Genomic DNA, 12,555 nt, shown 5'->3' with positions numbered 1-12,555 from the left:
CGAGTCACGATGCCCTTTTAAAGTTATGATCTTGTTATAAAGTTTTCCACATTTGATATACGGATGGATCTGCTTTGCTACTTGATTTTGCATCTTGTGAAAATATGTGTTATGGAATTGCATGCCCGAACCCGGTCTTAAATTTTGTATCTTAATGGTTATATGGTAATTTCACGTGCATCTCAATAATTAGATTTTAGTTGCTTAATTAACGTTTTGTTAACTCTGTGTAGATATGTTGTCTAACGCCTTTTGAGATTGGGAAATACTTGATTTTCATTCACCATTGCGTATACCTAGGGATATTTTGGTAATTTCACATCTTAAAGGTTTCTTGATTTTTCTTGCTTGCTTTGTAGATTGTATATTTGTGCATGGAAAACAATGCCCGATTTGGGGCGCAGTGTTTGCCAATCTAAAAAAATCATTAATACTAATAATAATGTCGATGATGTCATTGTAGCTCCTACTCCCCGTCGTGGGGCCCGTAGAGGTAAAGCTCAGACACCAAAAGCACCAATGCCGAGGCCAGCTGGTAGAGGTCGGGGTCGAGGCCGAGGTCGAGGTGGAAGAGCAACGGGTCCTCAGTTGAATATGGATGTGGCAATTCGTGATCAATTGATTGTCGGTAAAAGTGCAGAAAAAAATGTTGCTAATGGTGAAGAGGAGGGAAGCACGAGCCCGGTTCCTGAAAGGGTTTATTGTCTTTTTCTGTTTTTGTTTTGTATGATTTCATGAGATAGAGGTGGTAAATTATGCAGGGCAAGTAACAGGTCAAAATGACAGGCAAATTTTTTTTTTGTTCTTTTGCTAGTTGTTTTTATAAATAACTAATGTATAAATAACTAATGTGTTAAAATACGGTAATAGAAACTATATTATTACAATAAAAATCAAATCTGTTTGGATTTGTATGCATAATGCTTATATCTTTTGGCTGCCTTCTCATTTTTTTTTATTTGACCAGTTTGTGATGAAACATAACATGCCAAATCGACCCGTTCATAAGTAAATGGGTTAAAGTTTCAACCTTTATCATCTAAAACATAATGGTTTTCAGGCTGCTTTCATTTTATATATAGCTAATTCTTGATTTTATGAAATTCTTGTTGTTTCTTGTTTTAATGACATGCTCGAGTAATTGAGAAATATTATGCTTCCTTATATAAAGTTTACTCTTTTTGACTTGTTAACCTGCGAACGTGTTTTGCCATTCTTGCTACTATCTTTTGTGCAGTTTTTGTGAAGAAAAAATAAAGTTAGTTTATTTATTATTTTTTTCAGGTTCAGGTTGGTAATTCTCCTGCATACAAGTTAGAAAGAAAGTTAGGTAAAGGAGGGTTTGGTCAAGTTTATGTCGGTAGAAGGGTGACAGGCGGGTTCGGGATCACCGGGCCCGACGCTCTTGAGGTACATGATATCTTCTTTTTTTCTTCTCACAAACACATTTTTTTTCTTTTTGGTAAAAAAGTTGATTTTAATGTTATCATGGTTTATATATATGGTATACGGTACATGGGTGTAGGTTGCTTTGAAGTTAGAGCTTCGGAATGGTAAGGGATGCAATTACAGTCCTCCTTATGAATGGCAAGTTTATAGGTAAGTAACGTTTTTAAGAAGTGTCACATTGGGCGGGTGGGTTTGGTAAGGGTTAAACGTTAATAAATAATTAATTTGCCATATATGATTACAAAAACTATTATGTTTAGCAATAATATAATCTTTAGACGACTTACGAGCTGTTCCTTTTATTTTTTAGCTATATTTTTTTTATAAAAATGTATATTTTATTTTAATAAAATGTCATTTTGTTATATGTTTCTTAAACACCATTTAGTACAACAAACACCAATTCTATTTTGATGTTTTTATTGTTGTGAAGTGCTCTTAATGGATGCTATGGACTTCCAATGGTCCACCACAAAGGCCGCCAAGGCGACTATTACATCCTCGTGAGTTTTCACTTCTTTAATATATTATTGTTTTCGGATTCTTTGAAAACCTCTAAAAATTGTTCTCTGCATATTTGTTTTAGGTTATGGACAAGCTCGGGCCGAGCTTGTGGGATGTTTGGAACTCTAGCAACCAGGCGTACGATAATCAAATATCACATTTTTTTACATAAGTTTTCATGACGATTTTTGTTGTCTTTTTAAAGTTATATTTTTGTTGTTTTGGTAGTCTCTCAGAAGAAATGGTTGCTTGCATAGCGGTGGAGTCTTTATCGATATTGGAGCAACTTCACTTAAAAGGGTATACAAATACAAAATTTAGTATCATATTTACCCTTTAAAACAATATATCATATCTACTCATTTCATGGTAAATAAAATAGATTCAGTTACTTGTAACGAGTTGTTTCAAGAATAAATTAAGTAAGTGTTATGTGTTAAAATGATTCACAATAATAACATTTTCTCTTATCATTGTATTCAGTGATAACTATTATATGTAACTAGCTTTAAAAAAAAATTGTATGTAACTGGTTTTTATTTTATTACTATGGAATTGATAGTGTTTAGTAAGGGTAAATATAATATTCTAAAATTTAGAAGTAGTTAATTTAAAACGAGCCGAACCTGAGCTTGGCTTGTTTCGGGGTCTATCATCAGCTCGAGCTCGGCTTGTTTGTTATCTATTAGTTAATAGTTAATTTATATACATACAAAGTTATTTTTTAGTTGTAATTTTTATAAATAACATAATGTATATTATTAAAATTTTTTTATACATTTATAGCTATTTTCTACTTGTAATCTTTATAATAACATAATGTATATTATTAAATTGTTTTTATCATTATTTAATTATTATGTATAATAACTACTATACATAATAATAGTTTTTATATAAATCTATATTTTACATATTGAATATAATTTTATAAATAATAGGCTCATTTAGTCATTTATGCTCGCGAGCCAGCTCGAGTTCGATAACAGAAGTTCAAGCTCAGGTTCGGGCTTGGGTTTGAGCTCGGATTGAGTCAAGCCTTTAATGAGCTGATCTCGAGTAGCTCACGAGCAGCTCAGCTCATTTACATTAGAAGGATATGTATGAAGTTAATTCGTGTAAATATTATGAATGTGTAACAGTTTGATCATTAATTTTTGTCAGTTTTGTTCATGGAGATGTGAAGCCAGAAAACTTTTTACTTGGTCAGCCTGGGACGCCCAATGAGAAAAAGTTATATTTAGTTGATCTTGGTTTAGGTATCGTTTTAGTTTACTTTGTTTAAGGTTCATGATTTAGACATATTCTGGATGAGGATTATTATAACGAGTCCTTGTTTTTATAAAACATTTCAGCTTCCAAATGGCGGGATGTGCCTTCGGGTAAACATGTTGATTATGACCAAAAACCGGACGTGTTCAGGTAATTTTATTATGTATTTTATCAAAGCATTACAAGTTAATAGAGTTGAAATTTTTTTTTCCATAAATGCTGAACTTTGTTATGCAGGGGGACGGTACGTTACGCAAGTGTACATGCTCATTTAGGAAGAACAGGGAGCCGAAGAGACGATCTCGAATCTTTGGCTTATACATTAATATTTCTCCTTAAAGGGAAACTTCCATGGCAAGGTTTCACTGTAAGTTCGTTTTTAAACTTTATAAAATCATGGAAGTTTTTTACTTTTTTTCTGAAAGTGGCTCTAATCATTAGTTCCATTACCTGAAAATTGTGTCAAAACAAGTGAACCTGAACACGGCACGCGTATTCGCGTGTTGACCCGATTTTTATTTTATTTTATATTTTTGTTGTTTTAACATTTTAGTACTTTAAATTTACATTTTTACAACAAAAGATCAAAAATTTTTATAAAAAAATTACATTTTTATTATAAATCTTATATCAATTTTCTTTTTAGTTTCAGAATTTGGTATTAAGGTATCCCAACCAATTTAATTTATTACATAAAACGCATTTCAAGAAAATAAAATAAAAAATAAACGGGTTAAATGGGTCAACCTGCAAAATCACCAGGTTGACCTGAACACGGCCCGTTTAGCACTTTAGCTAAACGGGCTTGACCCAAAAAGACCAGAACCTGTTTATACCAAACCCAAACCCGCGAATTTCGTGTTAGCTTCGTGTCATGTCAGAAGTTCACACCCTTAATCAAGATAAACCAGATAGAGAATAATATTTCACTTGAATTAACAGAAAGGTATTGAATTTATAACATCATGTTTTGATTATGCGACAGGGCGATAACAAAGGGTTCCTTGTTTGTCGAAAGAAGATGGCAACGTCCCCCGATCTTCTTTGTTATTTTTGTCCTTCACCATTTAAACAATTTCTTGAAGTGGTGACAAGTTTGAAATTTGATGAAGAACCTAATTACTCAAAGCTTATTGCATTGTTTGAAAATTGCCTTGTTTCTACTGCATCTTTGCGCCCGTTGAGAATTGACGGCGCCATAAAGGTTCGGTTTTTATGATCCGTTTGTATTTTGGTAATTAATAATAATTCTAGTTAGAGTTGTGTAAAATTTTGGGATTTTTACACATTTCCCCTTCCTAAACTATGTAAATTACATATTTCCCCAAAATACAAGTTTTTAATGCAAAATGTACAATGCTCTTTAAGCATGGTTTGGGGAAATATGTAATTTCAAAGTTTAGGAAGGGGAAATATGTAAATGCCCCAATTTTCAAGTACGGGTCGAAACAAGTCTTATTGGCTCACAATTAAGTTTTTTTTTCTGTTAATAAGTAGTGTGTAGGCCTGTAAATGAACCGAATGAACACGAACACTTAATCGAACACATATTTTGTGTTCTTGTTCATTCATTTAGAAAATGAACATATTCGTGTTCGTTTATGTTCGTTTGTTTAAGTTCTAAACGAACAGTTCACAAACATAAATGAACATAAACGAACATAAATGAACACACTTAAATGAACATAAATGAACAAATATAAAACCATTAAGATAATATTTAATTATTTTTTATTAATATGTAAATGAACATAAACGAACGAAAATAAGCGGACATAAATGAACATAAATAAATGAACATGAATGAAATAAACGAGCTTCCCGCTGAACAGTTCACCGAACGCTCGGTTCGTTTACAGGCCTAGTAGTGTGTCAATATGATTACACTTTTTATTTGTTTCAATAATGATCTAATTTTTTTAGCAGTATGATTTACAAGGCCTTTGACGATTGTCGACCCGTTTCACCCTTTTTGTGTTAAAAAATTACCTTTTTATGAACATCAATGTGCCAATCAATACAAATTTTATTATTTTAAAGACGATCTATTTTTAGTATAAGATTTACGAGGTGTTTATGCATTAAAACATAGTTTAAGCAACTTTCAACTATTTGACCCTTTTCTTTTTTATATTATTGTTTTACCTTTGCGATTCATAATTTGTGTCAAATTAAATATGACTGCAATTTAATTTTTCTCCAATAATCTCTTTTTTTGAACTGATTTGTGATGTCACAAAACGGGTTGACATTTTTTTTATGGAACGAGAAAAATGGATGAAACTTTTTAGTTTTTTTTTTACTTTTTTAGTTTTTGATTTATATTTCGAGTTATGATTTTTTAATTATTTTTTTTGAATTTTTTAATGAGGGGTTTTTGAAATGGGTCAAAATGGGTTGAGATTTCAGAAACCCCTCACTAAAATATTAAAAAAAATAATTAAAAAGATAATTCGAAATATAAATCAAAAAGTAAAAAAACTAAAAAAATTCCTCAGTTTTTCTCGTTCCAAAAAAAAAAACTCAAGAAATGTCAACCCGTTTTGACCCATTTCAATCCTTTTCTTTTTTTAGCTTGACCCATTCTGATCCATTATATATATTTTATTACAACCAATTCAACCCACGGGTCACATTTGCCACCTCTAGTATATGCATTAAAAATAGTTGATCTATTTGACCCTTTTTAGCTAAATATTTAAATTTATCTTTTAGAGATAAAAATATGTTAATTGTTTGTGTGTGTTTTAGGTGGGACAAAAGAGGGGAAGGCTGCTTAGTAATTTGGAAGACACTCAACCTAGGAAGAAGATTAGGCTCGGGGCTCTGGCTAATCAGTGGATATCCGTTTATTCATCAAGAACACCAATGAAACAAAGGTATGGTGCCACTTATGTTTTTGTGAAATATATATATTTCAATTAAAATTTCAACCTTTTTTTGAATTAGTTTGATTATTAACAAAGTGTTAAATCTATTTTAGGAAATTTACTTTTTTGACATTTTCGCGGAAAAGTAAAATACTTTTAATTGTTGTGTCGTAAGGTTATGTTGTGTCGTAACGACTTTCTGTATTTTAATTGTTGTGTCGTAAGGCTATGTTTAGTGGAGGGGCTACAAAATGGGGCGATTTTTGACATGTGGGAAAAAGGGGCGATATGTAGCCCGGGGGCGGTGTCGTAGCACACAAATTGCCCCACCGTCGAATCATTGATCGCCACGTCATCATCATCATTACACAACCCGGTGTTCTCGCCCTCGTCGCCCACATTTGTAGCCCCACTACACATGGCCTAACATGTAACACGATTTGATGGTTTTATTTTAATTGTATTGGCTTTGTCGTATAAATGGATGAAAAGTTAAGTATGTTACTGTTTTGTGTGCATTTTACCTTAAAATAATTAAAACTATTTTGTAATTAACTAAGTTTCATTTGTGTTATAATTATTAGTTATAATTAATGAACCACTAATAGTTTGATTTTCTAATGGCTATACAAAAATAAATATAGTAATATACAAGACCAAATTCGAGGACTTTTTACTTAATTGTTAGTTCTGTTTGTCTAAGAACTAGGGGTGTAAACGAGCCTGGCTTGAGCTTGACTTGTTTCGAGCTCTATTTCTATAGCTCTAGTTTGGCTCATGAGTAGTTTTTCAAGCTCGAGTTTGGCTCTTGTATTATTTATTAAATGGTTATATACATTTATAATTTTTGTATATTTAAAAATTTTAATTATAATACTTTTATATAACAAAACATATTATTTTGTTATTTTTATCATAATTTAGTATATAACACAGCATATTATTGTTATAACATATTATTTAGTTTATTTTATCATAATTTATATGTAACAATAGTAATAATTATACAAGTTTATGCTTAATATATTACATAAAAAATATATATATAATAGGCTCGTTGAGGCTCTCAAGGCAACTTGAGCTCACTTATTAAAGAAGCTTATATTTTTAGGCTAGCTGATGTCGAGTAGCTCATGAACGGCTTGGCTCGTTTACACCCCTATTCGTATATCATTTTATCCAAATTTTAAAATTTCTTTTGTTGGTAGGTATTATTACAATATAAAGGATTTAAGATTACACCATCATGTGGAACAAGGGAAAAACGACGGGCTTTATGTTAGTTGTGTAGCATCATCACAAGATTTATGGGCAATCATCATGGATGCCGGGACAGGCTTCACTTCACAAGTTTACGAAATTTCCCCCGTCTTTTTACGCAAGGTAATACATATAACTTTCAGAATTTTTTTTTAATAATTTCTTTCTTTTTTGTGTATTTAAGGAGTGGATAATGGATCAATGGGAGAAGGGCTATTACATTACATCACTTGTAGGCGCATCAAATGTTAGTGTCTTATTGTAATGTCCAAGGGTAAGTTCTATTTCTTATATGTATATGTGTATATATATGCATGTGTGTGTGTAATACACACACATACACACAAGGGATGGATCAAATGAGAAGAGGTTTTAGTGCGAGAAGCGAAAGAACAAAAAACGTTACTCGTTTTTATAATTTTAGAAAATTTTAAAGTACAAAAAAAATGGTTAAAATATAATTTTATTCAATATTTTTAACATTATAAAAAAATACATTTAAAAAACTCATTTATCATGTGTATGTATATTTCCTACACACATAGTTTTAAAGTAAAAAAAAAACAAATGAAAAAAAATAGTTTAATGGCTTTTTTATGTTTATAACATAACATTTGTATGTCAGAAGTAAAACTTTTTAAAATAATATTAACCATTGATCGAAAAATAAACGATTTAGGTTTCTTCCTTTTCTTCTCGCAATAGTTTAGTCTTTTGTATTGAACCTCTCCCTATGCGTGTTATTGTGTGTTAAATAGGAAATTATAAGTAATAGGTGTAGAAGGCCGTTAGGAGACGCCACCTATCCAAGAAAATTGTGAGAGCAATAAAAATTGACCGACCGTTTGTTATAAAATTTTAAACGTACGGTTATAATTTCACTATGGTGCTGTTTGTTTTTCTGAAAAAGGTCTGCGCAAGCTCTTTTGTTTGCGGCACGCAGACCACGCGCAGGCATTGCTATTTGTAGACAGTTTGTTTTGTATATAGAGTCAAGTTTTAGCTAAGAGTCAATAATTTGAAACTTTTTTTTTGTTTTTAACTATCATTAGGGACATCATATACACAACAATCGTATAAAGTAAGTGAAGTTTTCCCATTCAAATGGATCAACAAGAAATGGAAAGAGGGCTTTGTGGTCACTTCAATGACCACTTCAGGGAATAAATGGGGCGTCGTGATGTCTCGTGATGCAAATTATTCAAATCAGGTATAATTCAATGTTGATTAGTGGCTAGGGGTAAAGTTAAAATGCAAAGGGAGACAAAAATGAGAAGTGTGAGAAGGATTTGTGGCCACACAAAAAACCTCTAAAAAATAGAAAAAAAAAATAAAAGAAATCATAACTCAATATATAAATAAAAAACGAAAAAAATAAAAAAACCAAAATGTTTCCCCCGTCATTCCCCGTTCCAAAAAAAAAAAAAACCGATGAAAAGACACAATGCCAAAAATGAACAAACAACACAATAATAAACAAAAAAGACAATAGATCGCAAAATATAATGCAATGCCGAACAAAACATGACATAATGTTGAGTAATATAACACAATATCAAGAAAAAAAGACAGTCAATGACGAAAATAAACACAAAACACAATGATGAACGAAAAGACACAATAATCTTTTTCACTCAACATTATGTCTTTTTTTTAGAACGAGGAAGACGGTGGAAACATTTTTTGTGTTTTTACATTTTTCGTTTTTGTATTAAAATTTGAGTTATGATTTTTTTTTATTAATTTTTCATTATTTATTTTGAGGGTTTTTTTTGTGGCTACAAATCCTTCTCATTTTTGCCCCTGTGTAGAATAACTTGACCCTACATTTGCTTGTCAAATGTCTAAAATACCCTTTAGTTACAACATGCACATAAGTCGCTTGACTTTTTATTGCAACTTGAAGAATGAAAATCAGTCAGTTAGATATGGCTAATTGTATATGGTATATTTTTCATTTGATGAAAATCTTGACTATTTTGACCCTAAGCAATAAGAATTTCTTATGAATGAAAACCAGTTTTCGCCAAACACAAAACCGGTCAAGTTACAATAGTTTTTTAGACACATCCAATCATATGACTATTTTTTTAACAATGCCAAGGGGCGTTTAGGTAATTATGACATTAAATATTTTCAAGAATTTAAAAATTTGTGACCTCAAATTAAAACCCTATTAAGGGTGCATTTCTAAAATAATATTAGCAACTTGAAAATTTATAATAAAAAATCAAGGTTTTACATTTATTCAAATCTGAATATTTAGACCTTAAATAATAAGATTTTCTTACCAATGTAAAACTTCAACTCATTTTGATTACATTACAACAATTACTCTTTTGTAACGATGCCACTGCGCGTTTTGGTAAATCTAACATGAATATTTTCTTATTAAGATTTAAAACTTGCAGGTCGTTGAACTCGATTTTCTGTATCCTAGTGAAGGGATTCATAGAAGATGGGAAGACGGGTACCAAATCACATCGGTTGCTGCAACTGACGATCAAGCCGCCTTTATTCTTAGTACTTCCAAAAGGAGATTTCAAGATGTTACTCAAGAAACACTTAGGACCACCACTTTTCCTTGTACCCATGTTAAGGTATTATTATTATTATTATTATTATTATTTACATATTTTCTTATATTTTAATTAGCAAATGTCAAAAATAGCCCTATGGATTATAACTGAATTAAACAAACTTCTCAGCTCCCACTAAACGGTTCACTGAATGTTCGGTTCTTATTCGAAAAAGAGGACAGATTTTTTAGTTTTAAAATTTTTATAGGTTTAGGGAATAATCATGTAAAAGCAAACTCCAAGAAGTTATTTGTAAATTAAGAGAAAGAGTATGTTGCTAAATATAACAGGTCTGAGCTAGTTTTTCGGTGCGGGTCAAATGAGTCATGTTGGGTTGAACTGTTTGACCCATTTCACTCTGTGTCTCCTTTAGCCATATAACGTTTTTTTTCTAATTATAATTTTTACCTGTTTGACTTGTTAAGAGTAAAAATAACTTGATCAATGCATATATGGCATGCTGCGTGCGGGTTGGTGAATGGGTCGAATGGGTTCGGGTCAACTAGGGCTGACCACGGTTCGGTTCGGTTATTAGGCGAAACCCAAATCGAAACGAAGTAATCGGTTATTTGAATATGCAAACCGTTTGGTTTTCGGTTTTCCGATTTTCGGTTTTTCGGTTAATTTCGGTTTCGGTTCGGTTATTTTCGGTTTTTTTTCAATTATGTATTGACATTGCAAAAAAAAAATAAAAAATGAAAATGCGTATTTTAAGCTTGTATAAGAACGTGTTAGAGTACCACAGCCCACATATATATTGAATTCAAAAGACAAAAAATAGGCACGTGTTACGTGGAACTATACGAATACAAAGTTGATAAATAGAGTTTAAAAATTAAAAAGCATTAAAAGTTTAGTCATGATCTTCATTCATCATATTATTTATTTATTTTAAAAGTTTAGTCTATTACTCATCATCTTGATAATCTTTATCATCATCAATCGGTTCGGTTCGGTTTTTTTCGGTTTTTTAAAAATGGATAACCGAATCGAAACCGAAATTTGGGTTTTTCAAAAAACAAAAAATTAACCGTCGGTTAATGCTTCGGTTCGGTTTTTCTGCTCACCCCTAGGGTCAACAACTTAGGAGGTTGTACACACAAACTCGCAAAGTTACATTTTGCATAACTGTCAACCCGTTTGACCCGCTTCACTCGTTTATGTTTCTAGAAACTTCACTTTTATCCACATGACCCATCAGAGAAAAAATAACCGAATTTGACCCGTTTACTAGTAAACGGGTCAAAGTTGCTACCTTTAGTTAATATTAACCTTTTGTAAACTCTTGAATATTATGATAAATAAACTAATCAACTTATTTTATGTTGTTTTTGGCATATTAACAGGAAAAATGGTCAAAGAATTTGTACATTGCATCCATCTGTTACGGAAGAACCATATCTTGAATTTCACAACAATTTTCTATCGGTACGTTATACGTTTTGATAAAGTGATCTTGATCATTTAGAAGATAAATAAACAGACTTGGATGATATTTTTTAGACAAGTTACACAAATATTATATTCAAGAACACCTCATTTCGAGTTATTTATAATTAGAAAAACAATATAAACATCAAATGAATTGATTATCTTATTAGTTGTTTGGAAATTATTTTTAATATTTTAAAGTTAAATAGTTTTCACAATATACAAGAATGTTTCACTCCATTTTAAAAATTAGTTTATATTAATTAATAAGAATGTACCAAACACTCAAATAATCATGTTACGCCAGAGAGTTCTGCTCTTGTGTCTTGTGGTGCCACAACGACTGTCAAGTGGCAGTCAGCGGTATGGTTTCCCGAGGGAACACCCAAGCCAAACTTTGAAGCCAGCATGGGCCCGATTAAGACAACATAGTTTGGCTAGAGTGGGGCAACGGGGCTCTCCAAATTGGAGACTGCGGTAGCCTAACACACAAGAAATTCGTTAGTTAATATACAGACTGATATATGCAAACTCAACCTTTAATATTTTCGTTATATTTTCTACAGGGCTATCGCTGGTTATTATATATCATACACTGATATATATGCAAAGAAATCCCCGTACGCTCCCTGCCAATCGAAGTGGTTGACCAGAAATGTTGACTTAAAGTCAAACGTTGACTTAAAAGTCAACATTTCGAAACCACTTTTTTTTCGTTAAAAAAAGGAAGACCCGTAACTTATACTTGGTTATTATCGCGAGGAACAAAGGGGTTATCTTTCGGCATATATTCGTTTTTGGTGGTGTGTAGCAAATGGTGTATAGTTACCTGACTTTTGAATTATAAATTGGAGGTTAAAAGTATAATGTGTGATGCTTAAAGGCTTCAACAAGTCTGGTTTTTGTGAAATTGTAAGGCATGATATGATGAAGAGATTTATTTTTACTATTCTTGCTGAAATGGTTTTTTATTATTATTTTTTTTGTTTTATTTTTTTTTGGCGGGTAGAGCCCGGGACGGTCTTCAAAGTCGTGTCAGACAAACGAATCAGAACAAGACACGGGTTTTTACATGTTGATACAATCTGAAATTTTCATTTGGTTTTATGTTTTGCATATTAACACGTTAAAATTATATATTTACAAACAAAATACCAAATTTTTATATTAAATAACTGCGTTTAAACTAT

At 31.5% G+C, this 12,555-nt stretch overlaps 1 pseudogene across 1 annotated transcript; it reads left to right on the top strand.

Annotated features, from left to right (window-relative positions):
• The first annotated feature begins 384 nt into the window (after nt 1-384).
• Nucleotides 385-11,382, top strand: LOC143569157 (casein kinase 1-like protein HD16; annotated as a pseudogene). Its single transcript, XR_013141686.1, has 16 exons — nt 385-696; nt 1,285-1,410; nt 1,526-1,599; nt 1,883-1,952; nt 2,036-2,091; nt 2,182-2,253; nt 3,118-3,212; nt 3,309-3,375; nt 3,463-3,592; nt 4,211-4,429; nt 5,977-6,104; nt 7,304-7,478; nt 7,540-7,629; nt 8,408-8,565; nt 9,767-9,955; nt 11,281-11,382. The product of XR_013141686.1 is annotated as a casein kinase 1-like protein HD16 (transcript).
• The last annotated feature ends 1,173 nt before the right edge of the window (nt 11,383-12,555 follow it).

This window comes from Bidens hawaiensis, unplaced genomic scaffold (assembly GCF_021521415.1).
Source record: "Bidens hawaiensis isolate Kalapana, Puna unplaced genomic scaffold, B.hawaiensis_p1.1 tig00024419_1, whole genome shotgun sequence".
Lineage (NCBI taxonomy): Eukaryota > Viridiplantae > Streptophyta > Magnoliopsida > Asterales > Asteraceae > Bidens > Bidens hawaiensis.
The sequence above is the reverse complement of the archived record's forward strand: the minus strand, read 5'-3'. Positions and strand labels throughout refer to the sequence as shown.